General features: G+C 42.5%; 1 protein-coding gene across 2 annotated transcripts in view; it reads left to right on the top strand.

Annotated features, from left to right (window-relative positions):
• The window catches only part of Ly86 (lymphocyte antigen 86), an 83954-nt gene that overhangs the window by 16563 nt on the left and 40226 nt on the right, over positions 1–27165 (top strand). The gene's annotated exons all lie outside the window — the stretch shown is intronic.

Below are 27165 nucleotides of genomic sequence, written 5' to 3'. Positions count from 1 at the left end.
CCGGGAAAGGGAATAACACTCGAAATGTAAATAAGAAATACTCAAGTTAATTAAAAAAAAAACAAATTCCCTTACGAACATAGATGCAAAAATATTCAATAAAATACCTGCTAAATGAATCCAAGAGCACACCAAAATGATCATCCAACATAATGAAGTGGGCTTTATCCCAGAAATGCAGGGATGGCTTGATATATGAAAGTCAATAAATGTAAACCCACCATATAAATAAACTGAGAGACAAAAAAAAAGACTTAGGAATATTTATAAGTGTTAAGAGATGAGGTGATTAGAGCATGAAAGTCAAACCTACAGAAATGGGATTTTTCATTTACAAAATGACCTCTAAAGCCAGAAGATCACTCCAATGACCCAACCCTCCTGGGCACTCTGATCTTGAACTTTTAACCTTGAGAACTCTGAAAAATATCCATTTGTTGTTCAAGCCACTCTGTCTACGGCAACTTACCACAGCAGGCAACTTACCACAGCAGCCCGAGTCAAGAGAAACAAGCAAACTAGGTCAAAACACACATGACAGATGAGTCAGGTGACAGACAATGACTAAGGAGCTAGAGTGGGCAGATCTCATTCAAGCTGTTGAGGGAGACTCTAGTTCCCAGGCCCTTATTGCTGAGATATTTGTCCCCAGTCACGCTCCAAGTTCCATTCTATGAATTAAAATAGAATGCATGCTGGCAGAGGACTCAGCTGAACTGGTAGCATATATGACCGTGAAAACCTGAGTTCAATGCCCAGACCTCACATGGTAGATGTGGAAGTGTGTGCTTGCAAGCCCAGCACTTGGGAGGAAGAGACAGCTATTCTCAGGGCTCACTGGCAAGCCAGCCCAGCCTAGTTAGAGTTTCAGGACAGATGAAAGACCCTGTCTCAAAAATTAAGGTGTTCTTACCTGAAAAACAACAGCTGAGATTGACATCTGACCTCCACATATATGCACACACATGAACAAAGACACACAACACACATACATATAATAATATAAATAAGAAATATATACGTGTGTGTGTGTGTGTGTGTGTGTGTGTGTGTGTGTGTGTGTGTGTGTGTATTTAATCATTTCAGGGTTCTGAGGGTTTCACTGGGTTTCTGGGTCACTGTGCTGCCTGGGCCTCACTTCCTTGAAAGCTCTAAGAAAATTACTGTGTTTTTTAGCATGCAATCTTGCTTTTTTAGTTTAAGGCTCTTCCTTCATCTTCAGAGGCAGCCCTGTAGCATCTTACTTCAGTCATCTCATTGATTTCCTGTGCTGTGGCAAAGCCCTCTACCTCCTTCCTATGAGGACATTTGTATAAGGACAACTTCACAAACACAAGATTCATAACTGCAATGGCAAAGCCTCTGACCACATACAGTAGCATTCATGGGTTAACCAAGATAAGGTCTAAGGACCTGGGTGGTTTTGGCAACCATTTTCAGCCTACTATAAGAGAGATAATATATTACCTTATAGGGATTTGGTGAAAAGGACTATGGGAAAATTTCTCCTCATATACTACATGCTTAATAAACCTTGGCTGCTGGTAACGTTATATGATATTATATAATCAATACAAGAGTGATTCTCAACCTTCCTAGTGTTGTGACCCTTTAATATAGTTCCTCGTGTTGTGGTGACCCCAGAACCATAACGTTTTTTCATTCTATTCCATAACTGTAATTTTGCTGCTGCTATGAATCATGATGTAAATACTTAATATGCCCAGGATATCTGATATGCGACACCCAAAGGGATCACAAACTACAGACTGAGAACCACTGCAATAAAAGCATATCTGCCTATAGGCTTTGTAGAAGGCAATTCAAACAAAGACATGACATTTCCAAGATAAAACCGTTTCAAGAGGATTGTCAACTGATTGTGAGGTATAAACAATGCGAGAGAACTTCCCCTGAATAACTAGCTTCCTAGATGACACCTCTAAGCAGTACCACTGTCCCCTTGGTGTAGATGAAGGCCTAGAATGAGCACATAATGCAAAGAGCCACTGGAGACCCTTCCCTGCATGCAGCACTCAGAGGACCTGCTCATTTTGAAAGTTCAGTTGTCATAGGAACCAATGAGCCATTCACGCCCTAAGAGAGCCTTCATAACTATTGTTGTTGCAGCTGCTGTGGGGCTTAGATTGCGGGCATCTGGGTGATGTTTCTGGGCAGAGCTTGAGAACAGACTCCAAGCCTCACATCCTTTTCACGCGTACTTCATCATCAAGGATGCAGAGAATCTGTGTCATATGCCTAAATAGCTCTGTGCTCCCTTTTGTTTCCTCTGATACTCACAGTCAACCTAGCCATGGAAAGGGTTCTTGGGAATAGTCTCGGCAACAGGGGACTGCCAACTATAGCCTGTGGGCTAAATCATATGTGTGGCCTATGAGCTAAGAGCTGCTTCTTCATTTTTAAGTGATTAAAGAATTCAAAATAAGAATAGTACCTCTATTACTGTGAGACCTACATGATATGATTAACTTTAAAAGGAAAGATATTTTGGCTTTATAGAGTTGAGGCTCCAGTCTGTGATTCTTTATACCCATTGCTTCAAGCCCGTGTGAGATGCTTTTAAAATCAGGAGTGCAAGAAATAGTATACCACATAAGCAGAAAGTGAAATGGTAAAAGAAGAGACTGGGTCTCTCAGCTCCCTTTGGAGGGCATGCCTACGTTGGCCTGTGGACTTCTATTGACAGTATTCCTGGGAAGACTTGAACCAATTCTCCAAAGACAGGGAACTGATGACAGACTAAAGTAACAATGCCACCAAAGATGAACTTGGTGAAGCAATGAGTGTTTGGGAGTTATTTACAGATATGTGGGTCAGGGGTCACTTACAGGAACAGGGATGACTCAAAGGGAGTTGTGTCACCAAAAGCTCACTCCAACACAAGTGAGACTCACAAAAACTGGACCCTTCGACCTATAGGCAAAACCACCTGTAGGCAACTTGATAGGTCAGAGGTTTATCTCCTCAGGAATCCATATTGCTTGTATTATCTTGGAGAGTGGAGGGGATCTTGTTCATCTGGTAAGTTTCAGGAACTTCTGAGATTTTTGAGTTGCCTTCTTCCTAAGTCTTAAGGATTTTTCTGAGTCTTAATGAGTTTTCTTCCACAATTAAACCAATTATAGGAAATTACTATGCAAAGTCCTACTAGGCCCCACTTCTTAAACGTTCTGATAACTCCACATTAGTGAACAAACCTTCGACACATAGGCCATTGGGAGACATTTAAGATTCAAGCTAAAGCACTGTGGTACATGAAGACTCCATGAAATTTATGTGTGTGTGTCCATAAGTAAAATTGTATTGGCACACAGCTGTGTCCATTCCTTTGTGTATAGTTGATGGCTACTCATGTACCATAACAGTAATGTAGAGAAGTGTGAGCTTGATAACGTGCCACACACAGCCTTAGATACCAACCATCTTTATAGACATAGTTGGCCAAAGGTAGGAAAGAATCTATCAAGATTGTCACTAGAGTGGATCCTCAAGTTCTGGATCTTCTGAGTGATTCTAGCAATAGAGTGGCTAGAAATGAACCCTAAAACTATCGTGTTAATCAGAAATTTATAGGCTTTCTCCCCAAGAATTTTCTTTGTTCTTATGATCTCCCTCTTAAGTGAGTAGAGCTCCAGCTTTTGTGAGTCCCATCCATGTTGGTATAGACATTTTTCCATTGCAGATATTTTAAAATGAATAGTCACTTAGAATGCCTCCTGTAACCCTTACCAAAAAAAAAAAAAAATCCTGGAGCGAGGTCGGATGGGGATCTCCATTTATAGATGTGGAAACTGAGGGACATATATAGTAAATAAACAAGATAATATGCTAAGCTTAATACAAACCTAGGTACTCCAGCTACCCCTCTCTAGGCTTTCTAAAAGGCAAACATCTAGGAGGAGAGAGAGAAGGAGGGAAATATCTTCTGATTAAAGAACAGTTTTTTCTGTCCCACTACCCAGATCCCCACTCTCTCCATCTCTTTACATACTCAAATTGGCTCAATTTCGCTCTGGTTAAGCAGCCATCAGGGACCTTCGGTAGCTATAAGAGGAGGTCCTCCCCACCATACTAACATTTGTAATGATGTGTCCCAAGTCCCAAGATTGAACATAGGAGTGGCATTCCCCAAATTTTAAAAAGGGGGGATTCTTTTACCACTAAGAGTGATATATTGCCAGTCAGAGCCCTGCTGTGCAATTGGCATATTTATTTCCTAAGGAAGCCTATTTCCCACACACAACAACAGGTTCCCCTGTGGAGCAGTTAGTGAAGAAAGAAGGATGCTCTGTCTTGGTCAGTATGTTGTGGGTGGTCCCACAGGACCAGCCAGTTCCTGAGAGTTCCTAGAGTCAGATTAGTGCTGCATCAGGGCCTCAAGCTTTAGACTTAGAGTTAATTTAACATCTACCCTCCTGTCCTCTAAGGTAACCAGCCTCATTCACATGTGTCTCAATAGAATTTATAAGCTGTTGACATTTGCTTCAGGTTGGGCGATTTAACTGACCTCCAAAATGTCCCTTAATTATGAAAGTCTAAACCTGGTCACGGACACGTACGTGCATAATCCATCAAGGTAGTCAAACAGGACAATTAATCAGGCTTTAGGAATGCAAAGTAATGCTGGCAAAATCTCCCATAGAATAGAGGGCAAACTACAAATGACTTACTCCATAGCCCAATGCAACAAGACATGGATAAACTGTTCATCAAAAGTTTTAAGCTGCCCTGGGAGGCGAGAACTGAGGAAAAGGGAGCCTTTTTTCCCTCTGGAACCTGACAATTCTGAAGTAAATGGAGCATAAAACCAATACCAAAGAAACGACATAATAGAATAAAAAAGAATCTTAGGTCATATAGTCATTTAGCCATGATATCTAATCCTGCAGAGAAAGTAATCTCTCTTAGCTTATGCTGTTGTGCAATTAAAGAAAATATTGAGAAATGGAGAGAGAGAGAGAGAGAGAGAGAGAGAGAGAGAGAGAGAGAGAGAGAGAGAGAGACACAGAGACAGAGAGACAAAGAGAATATGCACTCCAAGGTGATACATTTAGACATACAAGATGTAGGTTGAACAGCAGACTTACTGGGAGCAGGACTGGCTTTTTGTCCAATTTTAAAACAGGAAATTGACTTAGAAAATACAAGAGATGCAAGTGTTTGTTTGTTTTTAAGCTAGTGAGAGCACATGCTGGAAAGGACGCAGTCCCTGTAGATAGGTTCCTGGGAGGCCCCCACAGGGACCCTCTAGTGGCTGCATTTAATGGAAACCACTTAGAAGCTAACCCTGCAGAGCAATGCTCAGAGCTCTCCTGAGCACATTAAAAAGACTCTACATAACCGGGTGAACAGAGGGAATGAGCCAGAGCTGCGGTTCTAAAGGGGCCTCCTTAGTAGGCAGGAAATAGGTGTGTTCTGAAAGGCTATGCACTGCCCTTTCTAGCCAAATGAAATCTCCCTGGGCTCCTGGCTCCATTTGTGTTTTGAGAGGAGAATCTTGGGAGAGGCTGAGATGAGATAGGCTGTCCTCCAGGTCAGCAGTCAGTTTTCAGAGTCAAGAGATCTTTAACACCAGGAGTCCAGGGCATGGCCTCCATCAGGACTGGCTGAGGGGGATGTATGCAGGGCATGGGACACCAGAGACTGAGAAAGTGGCCTTCAACGAAAAGCCCATTGTGAGCTCCATCTGGACAGTGGTAAAATGACATGCAGCTGTCAGAGGGTGTCAGGACTTTGATAGAAGTATCTACGATACACAGAGCAATGGGCGCCCCCTTCAAGACCTGAGCAGCAGGTCAGGGCTCTATACAGGAAGAGAAGGGTGTCCTTCTCAGTAACTTTATGCACTCTAGGCTTGTGTTATGCCTTTTCTAGATTCCTCCTAAGGTCAGATTCTAGCTCTCTGACATAGTAGTTTTGTGCTAGAGGACTGGAAATACCAGACAGGTGCTGGAAGTTACAGCGGTCAACCAGGAAGCCAGTGCCTGCACATTGTGTTATGCTGATGACTGGCCAATGCACAGAAGACAATGTATGGATTACGGTATAGCAGGACTCCGTTTGGCTCTTAACCATGAGTATAGAGTACAAGAACAACCTTTGTATGGTGGCCATGAGTGCTGTCCCCTTTCCCAGTAGCCGAGGCTTTCTTATCTAAAAGGTGTCCTTGTACGTTGGTGATGGTTTAGTCCTTCTATTGCTGTGTTTTGAAATGTCCCTTTAAACATGTGAACCCTAGTCACACAACTGACATTTCCAATGTTTTTGTTCACTTAACAAATTTTTGCAGGGTGCACATTATCCACAAATCAATGGAATTTCCGTAAGTGTTTGGTAGACTACCACAGAGTTTTTCTGATTGCTTTAAAACATTAAATAACAGAGGAAGTTTTTATCAACTATTAAAAAATAATTTCACTATGATGTTTCTTAAATTTGGTTCTAAACATTGGCTCTATGGGCCTAATTTTTTTTCATCTCTATATTGACACTTATTCATTTTCTCCTCTTCCATTTCTTTTTTATTTATTTTTCTTTTTTCTTTTTTTTTTTTTTTCGGAGCTGGGGACCGAACCCAGGGCCTTGCGCTTGCTAGGCAAGCACTCTACCACTGAGCTAAATCCTCCACCCCTCCATTTCTTTTTTAAATTTGATTGGCGTCTCCCCAGTGCCGCCTCCATCTCTCAATCCTCCAGTCTCAGCTTCCTGAGTAACTGCTGTAGACCATGGCACTAGCATGACCACTCTTATCTAAGACTTATGCTTCCTTGCAGCTGTGGCGGTGTGTATGAGGTGTTTCTTCGTTCCAGCTCAAAGAATGCGTTTTTTTGACTTCCGACCAGTTGATTCTGGGCTCGGTTGCCAGTCATCGGCTTAAGTACTCTTGGCAATAATGCTTCCTACCACAACTTGAAGCCCTCTGAAGACTCTTGTTCCCACAAAGCTCCTTCCACTCTGCCATTTTCTCTTTCAAAAGTACACTGAGGTCTGCCAGGTCACTGTTTGGTGATTCAGCACCCTGCCATTATCCTATGCTTGGGAGCTCATGTCTACTGTGGACAGCTCAATTAAAAAAAAATCAAGGGGTCATTTAGAGGAGAGGACAGAGTTCGCCTGCATGATTACAACTCGTCTTTATAAAACTGAGGTGACTCATGATTAGCATTAAGCTGTCTTTCCCTTGTACAGCCTATAATTGCTGGTGCCAGTCCAACTTTCTGTTGACTTTGGGGAAGTGCGTGCCGAGGAAGGAACTCAGAGCTCTATGTGCACCAGGGGAGCACTCTGCCACAAGCGATAGATATCCTTAACACATCTACTAGATTTTTAGATGGGACCACTTGAACTGATCCACCCTTCTATTTTTCGCCAAGGCTGTCTGGCTCATTCACAACTCTTTGTCCTCACTCCTACTCATGCTCAAAGATAGAGAAAACTTCGGCGTTCTCTCTGCTCTGTCCATATGGATAAAAGCATCCTGAATTCCAAAGAACGGAGAACGAGGCTTCATGCGCAGGAAGTGCTCAGGATGTGACCCAGTTTCCTTCCCGTCTTTGTTGTCACTCACACATGCCTGCTAAGTAACCCCTAGAGACAGAACCATAAGACACGAGCTCAGATACATCAGAATAGCCTTGTCGTATGCCATCCAGCACCGGCAGCTTCCTAGTACCATTCACACCACTGGCCACGGTCAGCTAAGACACTGTAATGTTCTACCTGACTGGTATTCTCTGCCTCTAACAGGCATGGCAGGTCACATTAGACTGCCTGACAAGGAGGACATCGGTCTAGATCATCATCGCTACAGTGGATAGGACGAGAGGGAAACGTGGCCTTGTATAGAATGAGGAACCGGGGCAGCTCTCGGAGATGACTTCTGTGTCTCCAGAGGCAGACCTGTTGGCTTTGGCAGTCTATCTGTAGCTCCTGGTGAAACATTGGGGTGTAGGAAAGTTGTCACTTGGTGACTAATCCCGCATTCCCCCACCATCACCCCAAAGTCTGGCACTTTTCAGGATGGGTTAGCCTCCTGCTATCCCCTCTGATAGGCAAACCAGGGGCTCTGTTATGGACAGGAATAAGGCCAGGCCCTATAGAGCCTCGAAGTTTCAATCTAAGTCACCCTTTCTGAAAAGGGGAACCTCTGAGCCTACAAGGAAGCATTTCTAACTGTAGATGGTCATGGAGCCAATCGATGGACGAATGCAATGGAACCCTTCTGAGTGACCTCAGCTTCCTCCTCCAGCATCAAACTGCCCAGAGAACACGCCCAGTTTCAGATCAGAACTACCACATAAACCAAGACCAGACCTAAGTCTCCAAAGAACAAAATTTCCTCTTTCCAGACAGCCCACCTTGTAAAAATAACCTGTCCAGGTCCTGCCCTAACTCGTATACATTATGAAGCTCTCCAGTTGCAAACGACCCATGGGACTCAGCTCTAATTGAAAAGGACAACAATTTTATAAAAATACTATAATTGTGGACTTTACGTGGGAGCAGCAAGTGTTGTGTTACTTCCTCCTTTATTCATGACATGGTCTGACACCCCAAGTGGACGGTTGGCATTACAGAGTGCTGACCTCCTGCATACTTGACTTTTTCTACACACACGTACCTATGACATAGGCTAATTTATAAATAGGCCCAGGAAAAGCAGCAACTAGCAACTAGTAATAAAATCATTTTAACAACACGTTCTAATTAAATTGCCGCCATCAGTACTCTTGCACTTTAGGGGCTTTGCAAAATAGGATAACAGTCATTTGCGTGCAAAGCACTCTGATCCTGTGACAACCAACCTGATAACTGAGATTGTTACAAAGTGACTGATCTGTGAGTCCCTCATACAGGGTGGATGTGCTGGACACAGGTGAGAGAGAGTGAATGACATGGGAGTTCATTGTGCTGCTCTGAATAGTGTACAATCGACAGTTTAGAAATGGTTTGTTTCTAGAATTTTCCATGTTGGTATTATTGGCTCATGGTGGTAACAAACGGCAAAACGCTAAACTGCAGATGGCGAGCAGCTACTGCAGTTTTTCTTTTAGATTATCAGAAGGGAAAAGGCTTGTTTAGAGAAAGGGCCTGCATCCTCCGTGACAGAAAGCTCCCCTGGGAAGCTAATAGCTTCAAGTAAACACACACAGTGTCAGAGGAGAGCTGTGAAAGTTATTCCAGCAACTTGGGCCCTTGAGCCTGAAAGTGTGACCCAGAGCCTGCATCTTATGCTCCTTTCTCCATTTATGGAAATGCCATAGACAGCCAACCTCAGCCTTCAGACAAATACCCAAAGGTTGCCGCTACTATGCCCACCACTGGGGTCATCTGCCTTCAGTCTCAATAATTGCGAGAAAGGTGTTGTAAGAGAGAGACTAAGTTCCAGGCAGACCCACACTGAGGTATTTGGGACCCAAGCAGAGTAGAGTGGACAAGGAGGTCATTTCCAATGGTAGAAACAGCTTTTCCACCTCACAGGTGAATTAAATTTTGACTAAATAAAAGGGTATCCGTAGACAAATAAGTGTTGGTGTTTTCGGAACATACTTAAGGAGAAAATGGTCACTCTTGAGTTATTTGGTCCAAGGCCCTACCTAAGCTGTGCCTGAGATTTCAGAACCAATAAGCAGAAGGAGCAGGCAGCCCCCTCTGTGGGTTTTCTGAGGGCAAGCTTCCTCTTCTGGGGCAGTTAGGTCCCAAGAGAGATGGCAAGAGCATGAGGGGAAGCTAGTCTGTTGTAGCTGCTCTCCTGCTAAGCCATGAGTCTATATTTCACCTCTGTCAGAGGAGGTGGGGCTAAAGTCAGAAGCACAAGGGCCATCGACCTGACAATGTTATAGCTGAAGCCATGAGTTCTCACCTTTTCCTCATCTACAGATAATGCGATGTGATGATGTCTTTCTCAGATGGACAGAGGTAGCAGTAAGCCTGGGTTGCCAGTCAGCCCAGTTACTGGGAAAACGATACCCTCTAGCACACTCTGTTGCTAAGCCAGGATGTTGATAAGTTGAGGGTAGTACATGCCTTTTTAACTTCTGCTGAGGTTATAAGGCTATGGCTCCATCATTAAAAAGTGTGTGTCTGTACCTAATAGAGAGGGCTAAATGTGATTTACAATGTGAAATCTTGACCACCTGCCCCATTTCCAATGGGACTCAGATGATCGTCTCCATCTGATAGCTATATTGAACAGTGAGGTCTGTGATGCTGTATTTCCTAATTTTTCCAGAGAAACCAAGACCTAGCCCACAGACACAATGTCCTAATGTACGTCTATGGAAAACAGCCTGGTTTTGAGTTCGATGCAAATCAACAAAACATACCCAGAAGCCATAAATGACACTGAGTGCCACCCTCTGCTAGAGAGGGAAGGGTTCAGTGGGGTCATGACCTTCTACACCACTCCCTTCCTGCTACCCTCCCAACTCTGAGGTTTGCGCAGCATCTCAAAGGGCACCTCAAGGACAGTTTGACCACCACATCACCCTTTGTGTCAAGCAAGCCTTCACATAAATCCTCTAAGGGGTTCGACCATAAAATAGCTCTGCACCCCTTCATTTAATTAGCAATAATCTCACCAGCCCAACCACCAAAATGTTCAAGTCTGTCTAGTTCACGTTGGTTCCCTTTAGTACTAATTTTGACCCAAGTCTATCAAAATGCTTCTTGACACGTACAAATGTCATTAAAATATATTTTGTCTTAATTTTTAAATTAATTTATTCTTTGACAGTTCTGTGCATGTATACAATCCATTCTGGTCACACTCAGTCAGCTGCTCTTACTCCTGCCAATCCCCACCAACTGTCTCTCCTCCAGATAAGTCCCCATGCCATTTTCATATCTTTTGAGGTTGGCTTTATAGCCCATTGGGATTAACCAGAGCCATCACTGTAGGCGCGGTGGTAAAGGTCTCCACTGGAGTATGACTAAATTCACCCACAGCCTCCAACTAGAGGTCTTTGAGTCAGTCTCTCCTGTGGAGGGGGCTTCTGAATCAAGCAGAAGTCAGTAGTTTACTCCATTATCATGCCGCTATTACACCGTGACTAGGCACATCTTGCCTGGAAAGTTGATACATATATATGTCTTAAAAGGAATGAAAAATAAGAAAGCAGCCATAAATTATGCTAGAGATGAAACCACATCTGACTTATTTTAGAACAAAATGCACAGCCTGTACTCAATATAAACTAGAAGGGTTGGCTTGAATATTGCTGATGTTAAAGGTTTATCTGGAAATGGCTGCTAAAACAAGGCACAGAGTACAAATTTATTTAAGAACTGTTCCCTAGGAAACCCTGGGATGAGAATGAGAAAGTTAGACATGAAAGAAAATAAGGCCAATCCAAGCGTCCCCTGTGAGAAAAGACTCTCGGTTGTGCTGGGGACCTCAGGAAGTCTGTGGATGATTCCCCAAGAACCAGAAGAGCTATGGTATTGATCTGTCAACTCCCAGGAGCTGTTCCCAGAGGCACTGGATTCCAACACTTCCACCTTAACTGTGTCAGTAAGCAGGCTTACTCCGACAGCAATGGATAAGTCCTAAGAGTTTGCAGGAGGAAATCTTTGGTGGCATTAAATGCTATGGGTTTTAGTTCATCCAAGCTACAAAACAAAATATCTCAGCTTGGATAATTTGTGTGCAATAGAATTCTAATGTTCAGTTATAATTTATTTAATCAACTGGTCATGAACCCATTTCTATGGCATGGATGTCAAATCGGATGAGAAATCAATTGACTACCCCCCCCCATCACAACCATGCCGCTGTCGTATCAACAGGCATATGTTACTTTATTGACTTATTTTGTTTAAGTAGATAATGGCTAAGAATCCACGGTAACAGTAAATTTAATATCTCATGAGATATTGATCTCAGCTTTGCACATGCTGCCTTCTAACTTTGTCCTTATGGTGGAAGGGGTGTACCAGTTTCCTTGGGCATCTTTCGTAAAGCACTAACTAATCCCACTCATGAAGGACTACGTGCCTAGCCGCCTCCTGGAGGCTTTACCCTCCAAAACCACTGCCTTAAGACTTTAGCATTTAGACTAGCACTCTGCTATAAGGCCGTGATGCCTTTGAACATTTGAATTGCACATTGAACTACTGAATTCACATGAATATGCTGATGAACAGGACACTGGTAAAAGAGAGATTTGCATCATTCATTGAAAAGATAATGTACACAGGGAAGCTATACGGAATGGCCAATTTCCTGAGAGCTATTGTAGAAATCTGTCTGCCTGGATAATATCTGAATATAAGTGGGTGCCACAGGGCACAAATCATTTTCAGTGCATATCTGAACTTGTATTGACAGGGCTATGGGAGGTGTTCTCCAGGAGCAAGGTCAATTACAAAGCCAAAAAGAAAGAAGACAGAGTTAAGGGAGGACACCAAAGCTTTGAGTACCCTCAGAGGACCAGCCACCTTCTATCAACTAGAAGTTAGATGTGAATGACTGTGAAGTAGTTTGCAACAGTGACCTGCTTCTTGACCCTTTATGAAGATGCAATCTTCTAAGTGGAGTAGCCATAAATCTATTTTTAAATGAGCAAAACCAAAGTACTCTTAGACTAGGAAATAAAGCTACCTCTGCCAGGCCATTGGGGAAAACATTTGTGAGAGTGAGCAGTCCCAGATATGATAACACACAGGCTTGGGCCCAAATATATATGTACTATCTTTTGGATTCAGGAAATCCCAAGCCCAGAAATTAAAGTGGTTTTTGATTGGGAACATCTGGAATGTATTGGCAGAGAAACAAACACCCTCAGTTTATGTTTCTCTGGCATGCTAAAGATTCCATGAGCTCAGAGTCCAAAATCTAAAAACAGAAGGAAATAAATTATAGTTGGCAGATAACTCAAGTGCAGGAGACATACCCTGAGAGATATTAAAATTTGGAAGTACAGACACATAATATGAATAATAATATAACTGTTTAAAGAATTAGACATGGGGATTTTAAAATACAAGAGAAGAAAAATACAATATCAATAAATATCAGGGAGATTTGACAAAAGAAAGCCACTTATCATGGAATATTTAATGACTGAAATAAAGAACAGTTGCTAAGTTAAGACGGAGCTTTAAGAATAGCTGGAGAGGGGTTGGGGATTTAGCTCAGTGGTAGAGCGCTTGCCTAGCAAGCGCAAAGCCCTGGGTTCAGTCCTCAGCTCCAAAAAAAAAAGCTGGAGAGATGTTGAGAGTTATATTACTCAATATAAACCATGAAAGAATAAGTAAGAGAATGAAAAATATAAACCACTACAGGAAAAAAAAACTAAGAGAAAGGCAAGTTCTAAGCAAAATCACTGGTTCCCTTTCTAGAACTCTGGAAGGTCTGAATTTTCAGGTTCCCTGTGTAGATTCTCAAGAGAGATTCCGTGACCTGACAAAGGGAAAGAAATTGCCTAACAACAGATCACAGTGGGGCTGAGGCCGACATAAAGAGCGTTATCAACACCCACAGAGGAGAAAGAAAAGAACCACCAATCTAGAATTTTATATATAGTTCAATGCCCATCAGTAACGAGCGAGAATTAAAGATCTTTTGGCCAAACAAAATCTAGAGCACTTCCTAGCAATCATACTAGAAGTCAATTCTGAGGGGAAGGTGGGTCATGATAAATAGAAATTGACCAAATTCATCAGATTTTTAAAAATACCCAAGAAAGCCAGACTGTCTTTTTAAAAATGAGCTCTCTGTCTTCTAAAGAAATCTATCTAGACTACGACTTTGCAGTGGGCATGGCAAACTATAAAATGCTTTTTGTTTAAAGTTAAAAAAACACAGCAAAAATGTCCACCATCTCTTCCACCCAACATCCACTGAAGGCTCCTAGCAGAGCTGTGAGGTAAAGTATATTTAGGGACTTGAGAAGTAAGCAAAACATATAAAAATTGTATAATGTACAGCCAACACGACCGTCCACATGGAAAACATCGTCAACCATAAGTGCAGAAAGTGAGCATTGAACTTGCCGCTTCTATGGAGACTAACTTAATGCACTCTTTAAGGGGGCAGCTAGTATGTTGTATCTAAGGAAATCATTTCTCGGCTGTAGAGTGTTTATTATATGTATATAGTCCAGGTCTGCCTGCAACTTTCCAAGTAACCCAGATTTTCTTTAAACTTGTGGTCCTCTCTCCTGTCTCTGCCTCCCATGCTCTGTGTGAACACGCATGTGTATGTCTATTACATCAGAAGATGCTTCCTGACCCAAATGTTTGCCTTGTCCACTCTTTAAAGCAGAAGCTGGGTCAAAGGTATTTAGCTATAGGGACATCAAGACTCATCTAGGGGTATTTCTATACATACTAACAGTTCCTAAGTTATGCCCTGAAAACACATCAGCAGACAGCAAGAGAAGGCTGAACAATATCCAAATGGTTACAGAAATGGTGTTAAGGAGACAACAGAATGTTGTCCAGCTTCCTGCACCTAAGTAGTGAAGCCAATTTCATCTCCGACCCTTGATGTGTGATTAACTCAGTAGGGTGTCAAAAAAATATGGGGCTGGAGACGACAGCCAATCAACTCTGTTCACATGTTCACAGTTCTCCCTAATTTGTCTGAGCCTCGGTTTACCAACTTCTTTTCTGTGGCAGCTTTCTAGCTTTCCATGTAGTCCTTTATATATTTATTAGGAGAACCAAAATTTTTGTTATCCTCCAAATAGGAAGAGAGCAAGTAGCAATAAGACTTGTTGACTGGGGAGACAGAGAAATGAACCTTCCACTCTGTTACGAATTTGTTTTGCTGGCACAGAAGCACAGCCTCCAGCAACTGTTCTTTTCCTCCTCTAGACCGGACTCGCAGAAGTTTGTAATCCTGTATGACTCCTGCCCCTGGGACACTGTTCTCCATACACTTTGTTCCACCAATTCTAAGATGCAATCAGCTAGGATAGTTTCCCAGGGTAGCATCTCTTCTCCCTGGAAGGAAGACAGCTTGCTGGCTGAGCCAGGCATCTGATGGATTCAGTCTGATTTGTTTTCATTGAGGTAAGAGATACAGGAAGAATGCATTTCCCATGATTTCAGTACATGATATCCTGAGATGCATTCCCAGTGGACCTCTTCATCTCCATTGGAAAGCTTCACTATAGCTGTAAGAAGCCTAGAAGCTCGCACCTGGGAGATAATGGGCTTTTATATGCTTTGGATATCTGCTGCTATGATATTCCTTGAATCCAGTGCTACTTGGTAGAAGCACTCTTCTCTTGAATCAGAGGCAGCCATGTTCACGAGCATCCTCTTCACTGGTCCTCTGAGACACGCTAACTCTCACTATGTGTCATCTCCATCACCAGGACTGCTTCCTGGAAAAACTGTAAACTGATCTCCTAGGAGTAGGCAAAGGGATTGGAGACAGCACTGGACAATTCATTTACCAGATATACAGAAATAACAGAAAACACATCAGGCTAGTCCCACGATCAAAAGCATTTGGGAACTACATCTTAGCAATTAATACTCAGGCTTTAGACCTCAGGAAGAAAAGAAGTGGCTAAACATGGATGCCAGAGGTCATGGGTATCCTTGTTCTGTTCCCTGCAGTGTTAACAACCCCATCCCTGTGGTACCCAAAGGTAGTCCTGTGGCTGATTCTTCAAGATCTGAGTAAGTGTAGAAGTTCTCAGGAAGTTCTCAAATATACCTTAGATTACCAGGCTCCTGTAATTTTTCCCTTAGGATCCTACTTCTCTAGCAAGAGTTTCTTTCAAGGTAGGACGCTCCCTGCTCGATCCCTCTTGGAAGGAGAGCTTCAAATGCACTGCCACTGTAGAAAGTAATTGGCAGGGAACTGAACATGTTCTTGTCGGATGACCTAGACATCCCACTTGCGGGTATTCATTCCAGAGAAAGAAAAGGCCCAATGCAAAAACCAGTCTGTGAGTTGATGGTAGATTTGTCAGTACTAGACAGAGTGGCCAAATGTCAAGCCCTGTAGAACTCTTCTGGAGGCAATTCTGGGAAAGTTGGGGTCCCTGTGTGTTGTAGACCGTTGTCCTCTGAGCACGGCAGCCATTACCCTCTTCATCAGAACAGCTGTGACTAGTTGCAAGAGACCTTCGAGATCAAGCTTATTGACGTTCTTCCGTAATGGGAGAGGGTGAGGAGGGTCAGTAGACACTCATTTGAGATTCAAGCCATTACTTTCCTACACTTCCTTCTTAGCTGTATGTAATTCTGCCTAAGCTGCATGGGATTTCATAGTCTTGGGCAGTAATTGAGTACACAGTGTGGAAGGCTAACTAAAGGTGGGACCCTCTCCATGTAGCTCACTAAAGTAAAACCTTTTGGTAATGCAGTTACTTTAGGGTCACCTATGCTCCTATAAGTAACTCTATAAGGGATGTATGCTCTGTAAGTAAGCCCAAGGAACTAATTAGGGTCTCAAGTGGACCTTTGTTGCAATAGCACTGTAGTGTGCCATTGGTTTCCCTACCTTGCCTAAGTCCATACAACAGCCATGACATAAGTCATACATCTGTCATGACTGTTATTGGTTGTCAACTTGACTACATTTGAAATGAACTACAACTCAGAAATGGAGATCACACCTGTAAGAGATGGTTTGAGGTGGATCAATGAACGTCTAGTCCAGACCTTCGAGGCAAGAAGATTCACTTCTTTGGTCTAGACCTTGAGGCAGGAAGACACACCTTCAGTATGTGCCATACCTTCGGCTGGAAGTCTATATAACGACATAGAAGAAGGAAGCGTTTGCTCTTTGCCTGCTTGCCCTCATCTTGCTAGCACATCCCTTCCTTCACTGGCATTGGAGTCTACTTCTACAGGATTCCAGGACAGACAGAAGACCAGCTGAGACACCCAGCCTTGTGGACTGAACAACTACTAGATTCTTGAACATTCCATTCACAGCCAGCCATTGGTAGATTAGCAAGACTAGAACCTGTAAGTTATTACAATAAATCATCCATATATATATATATATATATATATATATATATATATATATATATATATATATATATATATATATATATGATGTCCCAGTTTGGCTCTGCCAGCCCCCAAGCCTTCCACTGCTCCCCCATCTTCTGTACACTGGGAAGTTCTTATAGATGCATCCTATGCTGGGTTCCCCACCACCCTCCATTGATTATCATCACTTCTCCTTTCAGCTCTGTCTTCTCCCTCCCTGGAACTCTCATGTTAGGCCTTTCTATGGCTAGTATGATACTAGTTGAGAGAGGATGCTCAAGTAATAGAAAAAGAAAAGTTTTTAAGACCATTTTACAAGAATTTCACGAAGCAGATCTGTGCCTTTCTTCGAAGAGTTCTAGAGTAGCCACTTGGGTCCCAGTGGTTTACAGTTCTGGACATGGCAAATAGAAGAAACATGGTCTTTCTAGAGTAAGATGAACAGAGAGGGAGCGAGGGAGTCGGGCACAGATAATCAGTGGTCTGGGTGGGAGGAATTCCCACATGAAGCTCCTCAAATTCTCATAAATTCTACAAATCATGGGGTACGGTTTACAAGGAGATGGGTTAGGAATCTACTACAGAGTTAAGCTTTGAACTTGTGGTGAAACATGTTGCATCGAGATCTGCCTACAAAATTGTACACCAAGGAGATAAGCAAAAAGGCCCATATGGTTTAAACAGTGGTTTCCAAATAAAATAGGTAATTGAATCACCTGGGGACTGTTAAAATCTCCATGCCGAAGCAGCATCCAGACACATTAAATCAGAATGACTGACTGGAATCAGACATTGGCATATTCACAGTCATCATCACTTGATGGACAGCCATCTTTGGAGGGAGAGTGCACTTTGAACCAGAGTCATGCCCAATGCAATCCTGTTTAGTTTCCTCCTGTTAGGGAATGTAGTCAAGATCCCTCCAATGGATGAGAAGCAATGGAGAAGGCTTAATTCTTTGTACACATATTTCATTCTTACATAGATCTTAGTCACCTCGGCATGTAATTTGTTTTCTGTACTAAAAACACTCATCTTTTAACATAGAAGTACTTTAAAGCTGCATGTCTGAATTTTTAGCATTATTGCTCTTTTGCTTCAAGGTCATTGTTAAATCAAATAAGGATTACTTGAACATTCTACATTCCTGAGACAGTAGTTTTTATAACCAAGATAGCTGCTAAGTGGTGGGTTATGTACACGATGTAGATATACCAGACAAAAGGCCAATTCACCTCCCAAAGGGAATGTGTTGAGATTCTGTCTTGGCACTCAATGGCACCAATTTGAAAATCACCTACTGTATACTATGAGGCATTTCCATTTAATGATTGTGGATGATAACTAATTATAAGTAATAACAAACATGGAAAATAAGAGAGGGAACACTGTATTGTAACAAAACAAACCATTCCCTCTCCTGCTGGGGGAGGGTTCATGTATTATACACAAAACAAACCATTCCCTCACCTGCTGGAGTAGACACACTTCACTTATTCTGAGGCCAAAGTGCTCCCTCCTCTTTTCTGTCATTAAAAGGCTATTATTAATGATTTTCACTGATTTCGCAATTGAAAAGAAACTAATAAAGTTTTCAGGATTTTCCTTCATCAACCCAAACATTCCTTTACACCAAAAAAAAAAAAAAATCACACTGACTGCCATTACTAAACGGCTTGCAGAGCAGTGAAATGTTTAAATTCAGTACAATGTGATGGTGTCAGTAATGTTTTTATTGCATTTAAAACAAAAATTCATATCTAAGCATCTAAATATTTCAGAGGAAAACAGAAGCAACTTCATTGGAGGTAAAACTTTGAATGAAGAAATTCCCTATGACACTCTGGAAGAAGAAACTTGAATGGGAGTAGAGTTAGTATCATTTGAAAGGGAGCCACTGGGACCTTGCTAAGCTACTCTCTAATAATGAGATTTGACAAGAGGGGAAAAGAAGAGACCAGGAAAACACAGCTAGAAGACATCTACCCACGCTGGACTTACTTTTTTCCTATAGTAAAAAGAAGCAGGGAATGGGGGAAACTGTGCAGACAAAACAACAACTTTACAAACATAAAAGATGAAAGTTGGGTTTGAGTCGCTGAAGATGAATTCTAGCAATGGTATCTCACCCAAGCCTTGTGCTGTCATCATCACTGATGGACCTACGATGACCCTCAAATGATATTGGATGAATCGATACAAAAGGGTTAAGACCCCAGTCAAAACCACCACATGAGAAAGGAAACTTTCAACACACTCTAGATTTTAATCATAAACAGAACACAAGCTTACAGCATTGGTAACCAGGCAGCCTACTGGATAATGTCTAAATAAGGTCTGTTTGTTATTATCTGGTGAACAGCACAGAGGAACGTCTGCTGCATCTGACCTTGGACCAGACCCAGAAACGCTATCTCAAGCACCAAAGTAAATATTTCCTTTGTTGTCTAGAAAAGTTAATGCACTCAAAGCCTCCTGGAGAGCCAAACTGACTAAATAGAATTTTCACAGGACTCACAATAAGGCCTCACATGTAATTGCTAGCACCTACCAAAACCAAGGCTGAGAATACAGGACTCCTTTGTCTAATACCTTCTGCTCTTGTCAAATCACCCAGTTTTGTCCTTTTGCTTATGTATCCAACCAACTTGGGCATGTCCACTAACAGATACCGGTTATCTGAACGTGAATAAACAAAACACGATTCCTAACCTGACTTCTTACACCCGGAAGTGGGGGTGTCCAACTTTGGGACACTGCAACAAAATTCATGTCAGAGAATGGCACAATTGAGTTACAAAAAAAGTTTACCAAAAGAAATCCCATAATGCCATGCATACATTAATGTATGAGTATTTATTGAGTCACTATCACAGATATCCTGGGCCACAAGGAGGAGCAATAGAGCCTTAACTTCTACACTGCTTTAAGGTGATAGAAGTGTGACGATGATATACAAAAGACTGTGAGACGCCAGAGAAAGGGCAAACTAAAGATTCTGAAGGCATCCTCGAGAGGTGTGGTTGAGCCAGGTATAGAGGGAGAGACTACAGGAGAGAGATAATTAGAGTTTTATTGTATGAGGTATAAACCTTTCACTAATTTATTTATTGGAAAGTGGCCAAGCACATTAGCAGCCTTACCCTTCCCATTAGCATTCTCCTTGGTCAGCCTGTTTTCTGCTAACAGCGCATGCAGGAAGCAAACCCAGAACTCAAGAAGAGGTGAGAATGCACACAGAACCTTAATCCATTAGGGGGAAAGTTAGTGTTCGGGGCCCTAGAGCGCGGTCAGGTATAAGCCCTGAAGAGCATGTATCAGGGGAAAAGAAAGAGAGGTAGAGAGGAGATCAAGGAAGGCAGGGAGCAGAGTAGGAAATAAAGGGAAGGGAGAAGAGAAAGAAAGGAGAGAGATATTGCCTTCCCAGAGCAGGAAGTACAGAAGCTTGAAGCTGCGTTTAGACACAAGCTCAAGGACAGTTAGTAGATCTGAAGTAGGTGAGGTACTACCCCTTCTTTTTAAAGAGAATTCCACCCCTGTGGGAGAAAATCAGCCAATTTCCAACATGTTTTAAATCCAAGCAGTAGAACTAAAGGTAAGGGCAGCTCGCTCTCTCTCTCTCTCTCTCTCTCTCTCTCTCTCTCTCTCTCTCTCTCTCTCTCTCACACACACACACACACACACACACACACACACACGTGATTGTAAAATTTGGTGTGATGACTAGTTTTAACTACTTAAAGTCACCTAAAATTTCTATTGAGGAATAAGCTAGATTATGCTAACCTGTGAGCCTGTCTTGGAGATATTGATGTAGTTGTTAGGCTAGCTAATTTAATGTCAATTTGACACAGCTAGAGTCACTGGAGAGGATGGAGACTTAACTAAGAAAACGCCACCATAAGATCATTCTGTAGGCAGGTGCAGAAGCATTTTCTCAATTAGTGATTGATGTGGAAGGGTCCAGCCCATTGTGGGTAGGACTTGGCTTCTATAAGAAAGACAGTTGAGTGGAGAGCAATCCAGTCAGCAGCACCCCTCCATGGCCTCTTCATCAGTGCTGCCTCTAGTTCCTGCCCTGTTTGACTTCCTGTCCTGACTCCCTTTGATGATGAACAGTGACATGGAAGTGTGAGCCAACTAAAGTTTTTCCTCCCCAAGTTGCTTTGGTCATGGTGATTAATCACAACAGTAGCAACCCTAACTAAGACAGTTGTGGATTGGATCATCCCACTATTTTGCCAAAAGTAAGCAAGTGGGGATCCATTTCACCTTCTGCCCTTGGCTGTAGATGAGATATGACAGGTTACTGTGTTTCTGCCTTGATGTCCCCTCAGTGATGGACTGGAATTGTAAGTCAACTAAACCACTTCTCCCCATCCTAAGCTGCATTTGGTCAGAGTCTTTACCACAGTAACAGAATAAAACTAGAAGACTGGAGAACTTTGAAGGAGTTCTGTGCAGTTGGGTTACCCCGTAGGAAACACAGAGGCTTCACAGAGCCCAAAATTCTATGACTTAGTGACACAAATCCAATGGACTACCTGAGACAGAACCAATGAGAAGGTCAGAGGGGTACCCCCATGTCTCACCACCCTCAACTAAAGAATTGTATTTCCACAATTGTTTTGATTTTTTTCCCACCATTTCCAGTTGAAAGCTCCGTCTGCCCCAAACACGCACTGTCTGAAGTATCAAAGCCAGGGTGTCATCTTCTGAGCCACCACCTTAGTCAACCCAGCCCAAGAGATCCCAGGCAAATAATAAAGTACACAGCCCAAGAAAATCTCTGTATTCACTGGGACCTTGCTCTCTCTAACCCCACTGATTTCTGCAGCTTTATTCCACAAATTTGCCAGAATGTCCAAGGCAGATATGGTATTGTTGACCTTCGTGAGCCAAAAGATGCTATTGGCTGCTGACTTAGAGTCTATTCCTCTTCTCCAGCAGGATTGACAGCCACCTGGTTGAGACAAGCATGTCTTCTAGAACCTTCTAGGGTCTTCTGGGGTACACATAGCAGAGTGACTGGACACAGCAGAGGCAGTTGGAGGGGCATGCTGGCTCATTCACTAAGTGCTGGCCTTGCTTAGGCGGGAGCTCACTGGTTAATGAGCAGACAGGAAAGAGGGTGTAACATGGAGAACAAAGGAAAACCATTTAAAAAGAATATCTCTTGTATTTCCTAAAACACTATTTGCTTCCTTCTTTCTCCATAGTGAAGGAGAAGAACTTTGTCTCTGCCCTGGTGGCATGGGAACAATGCTCACAAATCTTTCCCTTATTTTTGTTGTTTTAAAAAAATTCAATGCTCAACGATCTGATTTGTTTAAGTCATGGGCCCAGTGAAAATTCCCTTAACCCCAAACACTTCACTGTGCAAGGAGAACTACTTAGAAGGTGTAAGCTCCTCTCTCTTTTGAAGTGGTCCTGAGTTTGAGGTTGTAGGTAAAGTCTGTGATGACAGAGAAAGTAATTACTTTTTAGAATTTTTTAAATTTAATTTTGAGAATTTCTTATACATACACAAAGAAATATGATCACAGTCATCCCTCGTATACATCTCTCCCCATGTCCTACCAATTTGCACCTTAATGTATGTGATGTATGTGCATGTACAGTGTCTGTTAGTGAACATGCCGAAGTTGGTTGGATACATAAGCAAAAGGCATCTACACCATCTAGGTTGGGATTTGAGCAAGCTTGATCTTGTATAGATCTTGTGCAGCAGCTGTAAGTTCATGAATGCAATGGCCCTGTCTCGTCTAAAAGACCATAGTTCACAACACTCCACCTCACCATCTGAATCCTTATGTTCTTCATGCTTCCTCTCCCTTGATCATCCCTGAGTCTTAGTGGTGGTAGGGTTAATATAGATGCCCCAGTGAGAGCTGAGCGCTCAGTCTTTTATGCACTTCAGTTATGCATATCTTCACTGACTCTTCTTCACAGTAAAACAAAGCTCTCCAAGTTGAGAGCAGCCCAGGTCTACGGTTGTAAACATAAATATTTAGAGGACAACTTGACAGCATCATTAGGTAAAAAACTAAAATACAAGCTCTACACAAAGGGCTAAAATCGCCCAAGCTACTGGCTTTTGACAAGGAATACAGGGCCAAGGATGCTCCCGTGTGAAGCGCCCTTCAAATCCAATCAGAAAGTGGTTAGTCACCCCGTAACAGTCGTGCCACTACTGCATCAGCGAGCACATCTCAGCTGGCAGGTCAGTATTGCCGTCTATAGATTCCAGCACTGGGTAAGATACTAATGTCATTTCTCTTCCCCTCAGCCTCTACAATACTTCCTAGGACTAAGAAAGCCAGCCAGCGGGAAGCATGTTCCCTGGTCAGTTTGAGACTAGTTTTTCTATGTCTTATAGCCACGGTGTGTGATATCATTAGCAACAGGGGCCTACCGTGTAGGTATGATGGATAACAAGAGAAGTAACAATACCTGTGCCGTTTGTGAGGCCTCTGAGGCTTCCCTGATTAATCATTCTAGGGAGGTTTTCCTTACTTTTTACTTACATCCCTAGGTTGGTTTTCTCTTTTGTTTGGCTTGGTTTGGGTTGGTTAACCTGCCTATTGCCCCCTCTTCCTCACTCCCTTTCTAACCCTAATTAATGCTTTAAACTCTCAGTATTCACCCTCCTTTTCTTTTTTCCACATATTCTGCTATTCCTCCACTTATTTTTTTTACTTTGGGCTGTGAGATAAGAGAGTAGCTTTCATGTGGCTTTGGGTTAGTCGTCCCTGTCATGCCTGGTTCCTGCATGCTCCTACATCTTTCCCTGAGTCCACCTCACTGATTCTGCTTCATCTACAATCCCCCATCCCCACTCCCTTCCTTGTCCTACAATGCCTTAATGCTTCTTCACTGAGGGTGAGTTAGTGCCCGGAGGTGGTCAGCCTTCAGTAGTTCTGTCACATTGTGGATTGTCACAGGGATGCTTCTATCACATGGATAGCAACTGGAGGTGCGGATTGCCTACAGTCTATAAACATTATATGAAACTAAATGACAATAATCGTGAGGTTAAGCTGTTCAGCTTTAAGGTTCTCAACAGCATTATCCCATAATAACCTACAGCGTTCCTTCTCCCAGTAGTTACGGAGGGGCTAGTGTAATATTAAGACAAGATGCTCCCGGTTCTGGGAGTTCATGTCTAGTAGAGGAATGGTGGGGTGTATAATGTACATAATTCAGAGCATGCTAAACACCCAAATGGAGAAATAAGAAAATACAGGGTATTAGTGTAAGGATGGATTTGAGGGAAGTGATGTCACCTTTTCCTAGAGACAGCACAGCTTTCCTGTAGACTGCATAGTCACATTCAAAGACCTCATTCTTGCATTAAAAACTTGAGAAAATTGCCAAGGAAGCTCAGAAAATTCCCTAAGTACTTTTAAAATAATCTTTCTCTTTCCATATACATTTCCTTAGAGAGAGGAGACAAGCAACCTACTGATTCCTTCGTGACTTCGTCTCTTATTAAAATTATTTTTCTAATCCCAAGAAAAGGCTTTATTTCTTTCTCCTCCTTTTAGTTTACCCTATGTATATTTAAAATATTAATGATAAACACACCCTGGAATTCTGTAACTGCTAACTGAGAAATACATACCTTTGTTCATTTTCCCTCAGATGGCAATTTAAATTAATGCACAGTTTTGAGGGTGCACTTTCCTTAACATCTGTTGTTAAGTGGCCTCTGGCTCCTTCGATATTGAGTGCTAAGTGTGTAGCAAGAGCAATTGCCTTTTTCATCCCCACCAATGTTTAACAATCTGAAAGAAGTCCTGAGACAGCATGAAAATGTTTAGGATGAAGTCAAAAGAGCTTCAGAGAAGAGGGACAGTTTCCCTAGGAAAATTAGGGAGTGACCCAATCAGAACGATGCCTGTGGTAGATTTGCCAGGTTGGACTTGTGTAGGGGCCATTGCCATCACAGGTATCAGAGGCAATGACGCATCTCTCGGGTTACTATGTAGAAGGTCAGAACACTGTCTGCAGCATCACCTAGAAACTCACAGCAGAAAGCAGGTTTAAGACTACAGTACCCAGTGCCATGTGTCTGTACCAAAAACACCCCAGGCAACCTTAAAAATGAAGTTAACGTGCATATTTCAGGATGGACCTATTGACTCCAGTATATGGTCCTTCTAAGCAGCAATGCGGTTTTGTTTGTGCTTTCATTGATGCTGCATTTACAGCTTGCCTGGGGGCTTCCCGTGCTGGGATCGAGGTAAACTAATACCACCTCTTTGAGTAACACTGCAGTCTGTGAAAGGAGGAAGAGTCACACCTGTTTCCCAGAGTCTTCCTGATTCTACCCATCTGGAGCCTATAGAGCAGAGGTTCTCAACCTGTAGGTCACAATCATTAGATGGCACAGATTTCTGATGGTCCTAGGAACCCCGAAGCCTAACTTTATTTCCATTGTTCCTTCATAACTGTGATTTTGCTCCTGAGCAGTATCTCAGTTCCTAGGACCTTGTGTTTTCTGGTGGGTCCTCAAGGCACAGGTTTGAGAACTGCTGCTACAGAGGCAGTAGTAACTCACCAGTTAATTTTAATACAAATCATTTAATATAGAGACTATGTTGATTAGCTGCATGGAATAATGAGAGAAACAAAAAGAGTAAAATGACAACGCATAAGAGTTGCCTCCTCAAGGACTGGGAGAGCTAAGGGTAAAAGCTGGCAAGATGAAAACCTGGACGTTTGGGAGGCAGACCCTGTGATCTGAGGCAGAAGAGTGACCACCTCTGAGGTTCTATTTTGCAGAGGTTTGGGAACCCACAGAGCTGATTCCAGGAAGGTGCAAAAGAAGCATCTGTTGGAACCAAGCACCACTGAAAAGTGTTGATAAGCAAGCCCAGTCCCTGGTTCCAGCTTCCATTTCTCGCTGGCCCCCTGAGTGTGTGCAACACAGGAATGATTATAGATGGGTGGCGGCCACACAAAGCAAAGTACAAAGGCTGCGTTCGGAGCTGAGATGTGGCTAGCTTAATGGACGACCCGGATTCATGTTCATCCTGTGTGTCTGTGGGGTGCCTACCTGTCGGATGGGCTTCATAATGGGGAGTCTGAGAATGGATGCTGAAAATTCTTGTGTTCTCAGCTCAAGATGGCGTCCCTCTCTTAGGCCCAGTGAGAAGCACAATGGAAAGGGAAAGGAAAAATAAAAGACACAAAAATAGTTCCTGCCTTAAGTCTAAGTGTACATTAGGTGCTACGTACGGGGTTAATGCACAGAGCAGATTACCAAGCAATACAGCTGGGCTTCTGCATCCACAGTTGCCACATCCTCAGATTCAACCACAAACAGATCTAAAGTATTATATGAATATGAGTATACTGAGCATGTGCAGACTTCTTCCTGTGTTTCTTGAACAAAACAATGTAAGATGACTCACACTGCATTTGTTCTGTATCATACGAGTGCATCACACTTACAACTATGGTAGGTCTCCTAGAAATGACCTTAAAGATCTGTGGGGAGGAGACTCATTGGTTAAAAGGGTTTGCACAGAACCCACTTTGGGTTCCCAGCACCCATATGGGAGCTCACAATTGTCTGTAAACTCCAGTTCCAGAATATCTAACTCCTTTTTCTGGCCTCCACAGGTACCCATGTGTACACGAACATACATGTAGATATTCACGCATATATTTAAAAATGAATATATATACACACACATATATATACATATATATATGAGGATTGCATAGATTCTATTAAGATATTTTATATCAAGAACCTAAGCATCTATGGATTTGGTATATAGGTATCCTGATGCATTCATTCCTCTTGGATATTGAAGGATGACTAGACATATTGCACAGTTTAAAGAGTACATCAGACATGACTTGGGGTTTTTTTTAATTCAGAGAATGTACAACTATTAACACTATGAGGGAAACCTCATAAAAGGTAAGAATCAGCAAGAAACATTTGAAATGAGAAAAAATATACAAGCGAATCAGAGGGGGTGTGTGTGTGTGTGTGTGTGTGAGAGAGAGAGAGAGAGAGAGAGAGAGAGAGTGTGTGTGTGTGTGTGTGTGTGTGTGTGTGTGTGTGTGTGTTTGTGCGCATGCGCACACACATGCCATGAATTGCCACCTGGCTCGGAGTAGGGGCAGTAGGCTCTTTCTCTTCTTTATTCTGGTTCATAA

The sequence above is a fragment of the Rattus norvegicus genome, chromosome 17 (assembly GCF_021556685.1).
Source record: "Rattus norvegicus strain SHRSP/BbbUtx chromosome 17, alternate assembly SHRSP_T2T, whole genome shotgun sequence".
Classification (NCBI taxonomy): Eukaryota; Metazoa; Chordata; class Mammalia; order Rodentia; family Muridae; genus Rattus; species Rattus norvegicus.
Note: the sequence above shows the minus strand (reverse complement) of the source record. Positions and strands in the feature narration are given on the sequence as shown.